Source organism: Vipera ursinii (genome assembly GCF_947247035.1).
Source record: "Vipera ursinii genome assembly, chromosome: 3".
Classification (NCBI taxonomy): domain Eukaryota; kingdom Metazoa; phylum Chordata; class Lepidosauria; order Squamata; family Viperidae; genus Vipera; species Vipera ursinii.
The window spans coordinates 142,162,751-142,172,393 of NC_139516.1; positions in this window are offsets into that span (position 1 = coordinate 142,162,751).

A 9,643-nucleotide genomic window follows, 5' to 3' on the forward strand; every position below is an offset into this window, starting at 1 on the left:
AAAGAAAGAGCCATAATTTGGCTCTTAATGAAGGCAGAGAAATACTAACAATATTGGGGGGGGGGAGAGGAAGTGGTTTTTCCTGTGAATTCATGGGAAGAAGCAAGGTAATATGCTGAGCAGTCAATGAACACATTTGTTCTAACAGGTCTGTAAAGTAAGCTGATTTAGCTTTCATTTAACAAAATTCACATTTACAATGTCATTCTAATTTATACTTTGTAGGCAGTGGGCTGGTTTTTTTTTCTTTCCTTTTTCTTCTTCTTCTTCCCTGAAAGCTGTTTGAAGAGCTCTGATGGTATTTCCCCCACCTCCGGGGCGGTGACAACTGCTGATGTAAAGACCAAAGAAAAATTGTACTCTTGCTACAATTCTCTTATTTGAGGTTAATACTTGGGAACTCTATTGCTCATAAAGAGTACGCACAGCCAAGTTAGCATCATATTTGCCTTATTACATATTTAATTCCATACGTATGCACTTAATTTTCACTGAAAGAATAGTAAGCCTATCTGGATGCCAGCCATGATTTTCAGCAATAGGTATGTCATAGAACCACACATATTTATATAATTTATAGTATTGGTGTCTTCTGAGAAATTGTAGCAAAGCATTTGATCCGGGCAAGGTTGTTTACTTCCACCAGCTAATGTGTAAAAAAAAAAAATCTGCTTAAGTTTCATGACAAAATTTTAATTTGGGGTTCTTTTTAACTGACTACAGGGTTAATTTAATACTTTTTAATTTGTTCTTAATTTTTGTATTTTGGATTTTTAATTCCCTGTAAACCGCCCTGAGTCCTCAGGGAATAGGGCGGTATATAAATATAACTAAATAAAATGCAATAATACTGCAGTTGCAGGAAGAAAATGAACCTCAGAAGTCATATCAAAATTTAAAATGGAAGGGGAAGTTATTCAGTAGCTATCTGAAAATAAGATTGGAAAAACTGGATTAAAAACAACATTTTATTTGTCAAACATAAATCTAAATTTAAACATTATGTACAGCATAATTATAGCGCTTATAGTTGTTAACAAACATTTCCAGCTTTATTTTATATTGCATTTTCATAGTCTACCAAAAGAGTAATGAGGCAGGAAGGTGAGATGCCTTTTTTTCACAGCTAAGGTTCCTATTTGATCACTTTCACATATTTTTCTATTTAATTTGTGCACAACTTTTACAATCAAAATGAAAACTATTTCTATTACTTGGTGCAATCAGTGCTATGCAAAGTTTTATCATTGTCAGTTGTAGGAATGCTTAATGTATTGTGAATTTCCCAAAGAGTAAGGTACAGCACAAGTAGTCCTCTACTTATGACCATTCGTTTAGCAACTGTTTGAAGTTATAACAGTGCTGAAAAAGTGAGTTATGACTGGTCCTCACACTTATTACCATCACTGCGATCAAAATCTGGGTGCTTGGCAACTGGCCTGTATTTATAACGGTTGAAGCCTCTCCGGGGTTATGTGACCAAGATTTGGGTGCTTCGCAACCGGCATTCATTTAAAATGGTTGCAGGGTCCTGGGGTCACATGATTCTCATTTATCACTTCCCCAAAGGGCTTCTAGTTGTCACCTTGAATTACTTATAAAATAATAAAGGCAGGATAAAAATTTAAGGTCAAGGTCAATGTAGGTTGTTCCCTAACAACCATGTGGTTCACTAAAATGACCATGATGATTTGCTTAACAACTGTGGCAAGAAAGGTCATATAATCAGGTGCAACTCACTTTAACAACCACATCGCTTAGCGATGGAACTTCAGGTCCCAATGTGGTCATAAGTCAAGGACCACCTGCATTTAATAGTAATAATAATAATAATAATAATAAAAGGTATGAACCAACTGCTCAGACTCTAGATGTGCATTTAGTGAACCCACAGATTTCATTTTAACTCCACTCTTGCACATTTTAATCACGACTCCGTCACAGAATCACACACAACTCATGATTAAGATATTATTAAGCTTCTTCCAAACTTCTGGTTAGAACGGGAAAAACTACACACACATTTAATTTTTCAATTTCACTTTTCTAGGCTTAAATCACTATGAATGAAAAGTGCCCTTAACCATTTCTCAGCCAATTAATTCAGCAATACAGTTGAGATGTACAATGCAGATTAGTCTTTTACAACTTGTCAGACAGAGCAGGCCATATTCAGCATGTTAATTAAATGGCATTGCTAAGATGAATTCATTCAATACAGTTAGACTTTCTCAAAGATTGGGAATGAGGCCGCAGAACTGAAGTTGAGCAGAACCAGTGACCCTGAGTTTTCTCCTATACACAGTAGTGCGTAAATGACTGTATTGTCCCTAGTATACTAACACAGCATTGTTTATCTTCCTGAGTGCTGCCTTTGCATAAGCTGACTGAAGGGACAGAGCCCTTTTAAAAGCTGGCATATTATTACTGTATGCTTAGAGAGAAATCCATCATCACGTGGCTAAAGCAATGTGTACTTAAATCAAGATATTCTTAGAGAGCTTCACATTCACTTTTTGAAATACTTCGTATCATTTAATATTAGAAATTGCATGTCGTCGTACAGCTTAAAATAAATTCCTTGTGAGATCAAAGCTTTCCCAAACTACAGTGGCCTTGATGCATTTTCCTTCCAAAATCTATTTTCTCCCAGTTTTCTTTTTGCAAAGATTCTAGGTATGTGTTACTCTCATTCAAGCAGAAAGAGTTTGGGGGAAGGGGGAAGGAACCAGAGAAAACAGGCTAGCAGGAGAAAAAATAGCTAGTGTGTGTGTGTGTGTGGGGGGGTTTAATCAGACTTTCAAGACTCCTTTGCAGTTAAAAAAATCAAGAAGTATGTTTATCTAGTTTTCCACTTGGAAAAATGCTTCATTTTGAATTTGCAATATTTGGAAATAGCTAATAAGATCACTACAGTTACCAGTTCTATTCATGAGATGGCTTTTTTGCCCAGTGATAAAAATGCATTTTTGAAATTTTATTTTACTTTATTTTATTTTTTAATTCCATTTATATCCCGCCCTTCTCCGAAGTCTCAGGGTGGCTTACAAGCTTAGCAGTAGCCTTCATTCTATGTATATGCCTGCTTATTAGGGCTTTCATACACCCCCCAGCGGGGGTCGGCTGCGTCTGGGGCTCCAGGGCCAGTCGTGGGATTATCTATTCCCACGACGATAGGGAATGGCAGCAGGTGTAGGAACAGAGGGCCGTATCGGTCTCAGGGAAGGCCTCTCCGCTGCTTACAAGCGGTGAGGCACTCCGACCCTCTGGTTCCGCCCCGAGGTCCCGGGAGTGAGGATGTGCAGCCTCCTGAGCTCCGGCTGGTGTATTTGAATGCCAGGTCGGTCGTTAACAAGGCCCCTCTCGTCCGAGACTTGGTCGAGGGGGAGCAGGCTGACCTGGCTTGCATCACGGAAACCTGGTTGGGCCCAGAGGGCGGTGTTCCTCTGGTTGATCTTTGCCCACCAGGTTTCCGGGTGCTGCACCGGCCTCGGGCTCAGGGTAGGGGTGGGGGAGTGGCTGTTGTTATGAGGGAGACCTTGTGTCCGCGGGAGGCCACCGTTCCCCAGATAGTCGGGTGTGAGTCTCTCTTTTTGAGATGCGGCCCTGGTGCGCAGTTGGGCTTGCTGCTGGTGTACCTTTCGCCTAGTCACGCAGCAGCAGCCCTGCCTGAGCTGCTCGATGCCCTCTCTGGGCTGGTGGTTGAGTTCCCGAAACTTATAGTTTTGGGGGACTTCAACCTACCATCTCTGGGAGGATCATCTGAGTTGGCTCGGGAGTTCATGGCTTCCATGACGGCCATGGACCTGACGCAAGTAATTTCGGGACCGACTCATGAGGGAGGCCACACCCTTGACCTTGTTTTCTTGTCTGGACGGTGGTTAGATGATCTTGGTGGGGGCTCTCCAATTATCATGCCCCTGTCATGGACCGATCATCATCTCCTGCGGCTGGTCTTCCGTTTTGCCACCCCCCGCCGTGGGTGTTTGGAACCACTCAAATGGTACCGCCCCAGACGCTTAATGGATCCCCAGAGGTTCCAGGCGGCGCTGGGGTCCCCACCTGCCTCCCTTGCTCACAGCTCGGCCGAGGCCTTAGTGGAAGCCTGGGAAAGGACGGCCACTGAGGCCCTTGACCGAGTTGTACCCCTGCGGCCCCTGACCCGGTGCAGATCCCGTCGAGCTCCATGGTTCTCTGCGGAGCTCCGGGAGATGAAGCGTCGGAGACGGGGCCTAGAGAGCGGTTGGAGGTCCAGCCGATCCGAACCCGACCGATTGCGACTAAGAGCCTATATTAGGTCTTATCTCGCTGCAATTAGGGAGGCGAGGTCCAATCACTTCGCCACCCTTATTGCATCCGGAGATAATCGCCCGGCTGCCCTGTTTAGGGTGACTCGCTCCCTCCTAAATCAGGAGGTGAGGGAGGATCCCTTGCAGGGACGTGCCGAGGAGTTTAACCAACATCTGTCGGACAAAATCGCTCGGATTCGGACCGGTCTGGACTCTGACTGGGCAGAGTCTGACGATCAGGACACGGGTGGTCTTGTCGATATCACCTGGGAGGAGTTTGATTCTGTGACTCCGGAGGAAGTGGACAGGATCATGGGGAGGCTGAGCACCACCACATGTTTACTGGACCCGTGCCCTTCCTGGCTGGTTTATGCAGCCCGGGAGAGGACACGCAGCTGGTTCCAGGCAGTTATATCGGCTTCTTTGAGTGAGGGTATCTTCCCCGCCGTCTTGAAGGAGGCGGTGGTGAGGCCTCTCCTCAAGAAGCCTGCCCTGGACCCGGCTGTATTGAACAACTTTCGTCCTGTCTCCAACCTTCGCTTTCTTGCGAAGGTTGTTGAGAGTGTGGTGGCGCATCAGCTCCCTCTGGTCCTGGATGAAGCGGATTATCTAGACCCGTACCAATCGGGTTTCAGGCCCGGGCACAGCACGGAGACGGCATTGGTCGCGCTGGTGAATGATCTCTGGAGGGCTCGGGACAGGGGGCATTCCTCTGTCCTAGTCCTATTAGACCTCTCGGCGGCTTTCGATACCATCGACCATGGTATCTTGCTGCGGCGTCTCAGGGGATTGGGAGTGGGAGGCACAGTTTTACCGTGGTTCTCCTCCTATCTCTTGGGACGTTCGCAGTCGGTGTTGGCAGGGGGGCAGAGGTCGACCGCGAGGTCTCTCATTTGTGGAGTTCCTCAGGGGTCGGTCCTCTCGCCTCTCCTGTTCAACATCTACATGAAGCCGCTGGGTGAGATCATTCGTGGCTTTGGAGTTGGGTATCATCAGTATGCTGATGATACCCAACTTTTCTTTTCGACCCCAAACCACCCCAGTGATGCCCTCAACGTGATGTCCCGTTGCCTGGAGGCGGTTCGGGTCTGGATGGGGAGGAACAGACTCCAACTCAACCCCAACAAGACTGAGTGGCTTTGCATACCTTCATCCCGGGTTTATTCGGACATTCCACCTCTGGCTATGGGGGGTGAACTATTACCCCCCGTAGATAGGGCTCGCAACTTGGGGGTCCTCCTAGATTCACGGCTCACCTTGGAAGACCATATAGGAGCTGTGACTAGGGGGGCCTTCGCACAGGTTCGCCTGGTGCGTCAGTTGCGGCCCTATCTTAGCCGGGATGATCTATGCACGGTCACTCATGCGCTCGTGTCCTCTCGTCTGGACTACTGCAACGCTCTCTACATGGGGCTGCCCTTGAGGACCACCCGGAAGCTCCAACTGGTACAGAATGCAGCCGCGAGAGTGGTGTTGGGAGTCTCCCGATACTCCCACGTTACACCTCTGCTCCGTGAGCTGCATTGGTTGCCAGTTGTCTTCCGGGTGAGATTCAAGGTACTGGTAACGGTGTTCAAAGCACTCCATGGCATGGGGCCGGAGTACCTCAGGGAACATCTGCTGCCGGCATCAAGCTCCCTGCGCCCTGTGCGTTCCCACAGAGAGGGCCTCCTCAGGGTGCCACCGATCAGAGAATGTCGATTGGTGGCCCCCAGGGGGAGATCCTTCTCTGTGGGCGCTCCGGAGCTGTGGAATCAGCTACCGGTAGAGCTCCGGATGGCGCCCGATCTTCGCTCCTTTCGTCGCGATCTTAAGACATTTCTGTTTGTACAAGCTGGCCTAGCCTGATGGGGATTGCTGGGGTTGTTTTATCTTTGGTCTTTTAATTTTTCTTGGGGTTTTTAGCACTGTATTTCCATTGTTTTTAACTAGGGCAATTGTTTAATCTTTTTTAATGTTTGTATTTGCTATTTTATTCTGCCCTGTGAACCGCCCTGAGTCCTCAGGGAGAAGGGCGGTATATAAATGTTATTAAATTAAATTAAATTAAATTATTACAAAGTCAGGTTAATTGCCCCCAACAATCTGGGTCCTCATTTTACCTACCTCGGAAGGATGGAAGGCTGAGTCAACCTTGAGCCTGGTGGGATGCGAACCTGCACTAATTGCAGGCAGCTGGTGTTACTTAAGGAGGCATTAGCCCACTGCTCCACCAAGGAAGAGCAATTTAAAGTATTTTGGCAATCCTAAAAAATTTTTTAACATTTTTTGAAGCATGACTATTTCCTTATTTGTAGAAACAAGCAGACTTTAAAAGCTTCTTCCTCATTTACATCCGTTGAGCATGCAACTTAATAATTAAAATAAAAATTAATTAAAACAACTGAACATTGTGGCATGAAATAACAAGTTCTGTCTATTTGTAACTGGGCTATGATTTGGAAAAGTGCTACAGGCCTCACATGAATACAGCACTTCTATTCATACCATGGTTTTTTAGCCTTTTGCACATACCTAAAAAATGTGGCTGGTCTAAGATATTAAAGACACAAAGCTTTAACAATTTGATTCATTTAAGCATCATTTGATCTGTGCAAAGAAGAGCAACTAAGATGATTAAAGGCCTGGAGACAAAAACATGATGAACGATTGCAGGAATTGGGTATGGCTAGTCTAGAGAATCAAAAGTTGGAATTAAGATTGCCGGAAGAAACATCAACAACCTAAGATATGCAGATGATACCACTCTAATGGCAGAAAGTGAAGAGGAACTAAAGAGCCTCTTGTTGCGAGTGAAGAAGGAGAGTGCAAAACTTGGGTTGAAACTAAACATTAAGAAAACCAAGATCATGGCATCTGGCCCTCTCAATTCCTGGCAAATAGATGGGGAAGAAATGGAGGTAGTGACAGATTTTATTTTCCTGGGCTCCAAGATCACTGCAGATGGGGACTGTAGCCAAGAAATTAAAAGACGCTTGCTCCTCGGGAGGAAAGCCATGGCAAATCTAGACAGCACACTAAAAAGCAGAGACATCACCCTGTCAACAAAAGTGCATATAGTCAAGGCTATGGTCTTCCCAGTTGCAATGTATGGCAGTGAAAGCTGGACCATAAGAAAGGCTGAGCGCCAAAGAATTGAAGCCTTTGAACTATGGTGCTGGAGAAGACTCCTGCGAGTCCCTTGGAGTGCAAGGCGATCAAACCGGTCAGTCCTAGAGGAGATCAACCCTGACTGCTCTTTAGAAGGCCAGATCCTGAAGCTAAAACTCAAATACTTTGGCCACCTAATGAGAAGGAAGGACTCACTGGAGAAGAGCCTAATGCTGGGAAAGGTTGAGGGCAATAGAAGAAGGGGACGACAGAGAATGAGGTGGCTGGATGGAGTCACTGAAGCAGTAGGCGTCAACTTAAATGGACTCCAGAAGATGGTAGAGGACAAGAAGGCCTGGAGGAACATTGTCCATAGGGTCGCGATGGGTCAGACACGACTTCGCAACTAACAACAACAACAGTCTAGAGAAAGAAGGACTACATGATAGCAGTATTTCAGTATTTGAGGGGCTGCCACAAAGAAGAGGGGGTCAAATTATTTTCCAAAGCACCAGAAAGCAAGACAAGAAACAATGGACGGAAACTAATCAAAGAGAAAAGCAACCTGGAATGAAGGAGAAACTTCCTAACAGTGAGGACAATTAACCAGTGGAACAGCTTTTGCCTTCAGATGTTGTGGGTGCTTCATCACTGGAGGCTTTAAGAAGAGACTGGACAGCCACTGGTCTGAAATGGTATAGGGTCTCCTGCTTGAACAGGGGATTGGAGTAGAAGACCTCCAAAATCCCTTCCAACTCTATTTTGATTGGTGGATTTCACATTTAAGATTTCCTTATCTGTGGCTGCCAGCTCTGGGCTGGAAAAATCTGGATGATGATTACAAAGCAGCACAGAGCTAGAGTTTTCTTTGTGGCCATCTAGTCTGAATTTTTCCAGCCCAAGGATTCGCAGCTCTACAATATCATAAAAAAAATGTGTACTTTAATGAACAACAGACACCATTTCTTTGTGGCCATCTAGTCTGAATTTTTCCAGTCCAAGGATTCGCAGCTCTACAATATCATAAAAAAATGTGTATTTTAATGAACAACAGACACCATTTCTTTGTGGCCATCTAGTCTGAATTTTTCCAGCCCAAGGTTGGCAGCTCTACAATATTATTTTAAAAAATGTGTACTTTAATGAACAACAGAGACGTCCTGTGCTTATGTGAATCCTGAAGCACTTCCTCCAGTGGTGCTCAAGTCTACAAAGCCGATATAATACCCATCAACAATCTTCTCAAGAAAGCATGGCTCAGTAATAGGTTGCACTGAAATCAATAGAAAAATCTTCCTTTTTTTATTTTGGGTCAATGCTCTAGTCACATAATTCTCACTTACATATAATACAAAGGGTAATAAACCCCTGAAACTATAAACAGTCTGAGCTTCATACTTGGCATAACAGATCATTCTGATATATAATTACATGAAGTAGCCAATAAAAGAAACTAAGAGACACGAGTACAAGAAATACCTCATGTATTTAGAAATACACACAGAAATAAGGTTTGTAGCCTAAATGGATTAATAATGTATATTGACATATCAGACAAACCCACAATCATGAAAAGATTCAAAGAGCTATGTGGAGTTATCATCATTTATCAAGCTTAAAGGGATTTAATAGTGCAACCTATCCATGTTTATTGAGATATAACTTCCACTGAATTCAATTTGTTTACTCCCAATATGTGCTAAGGACTGTAACTAACTATATCCTGGAAAAATGTATCATATAAAAAGGAGTTTTCTGGGAGAAGAAGGAAATGGATACTATATCCCAAGACATCATGCATCTTTAAGATGTATAAATACAGGAATCTAGCGCCAACTGACTAACAATATATACAATACGTCCCTGATTAAATATTCAGGTTCAGTATATTTTTAATTACAAGATGGAAATCTTTCAGTAATAAGACACTGAAATACCTGCCACTATTTTTAAGAGAATGAGATCACATTGAGTGTTCTTCCTTGATCCAAAAGTTCTCTTTGCTATTTCAAACTGTAACTCAGTTTTCCCTGGCCAGGGACAATAAGAAGTCTAGTCTAAATCAACTGAACACAACAGATTTAAGAAGGCTGCTGAATATCTACCTCAAAAAAAATTAAAGTCCTTTCTTATTTTTAACTAGAAAATAAGTTTCATCTATTCTTCTATACAGTACACTGTTTGGAACAATACAACAGTGGACCACAATTACTATTTACATCTCTCCACATTAACCCTCTGAAATAAAGATAAATATGTCCAAA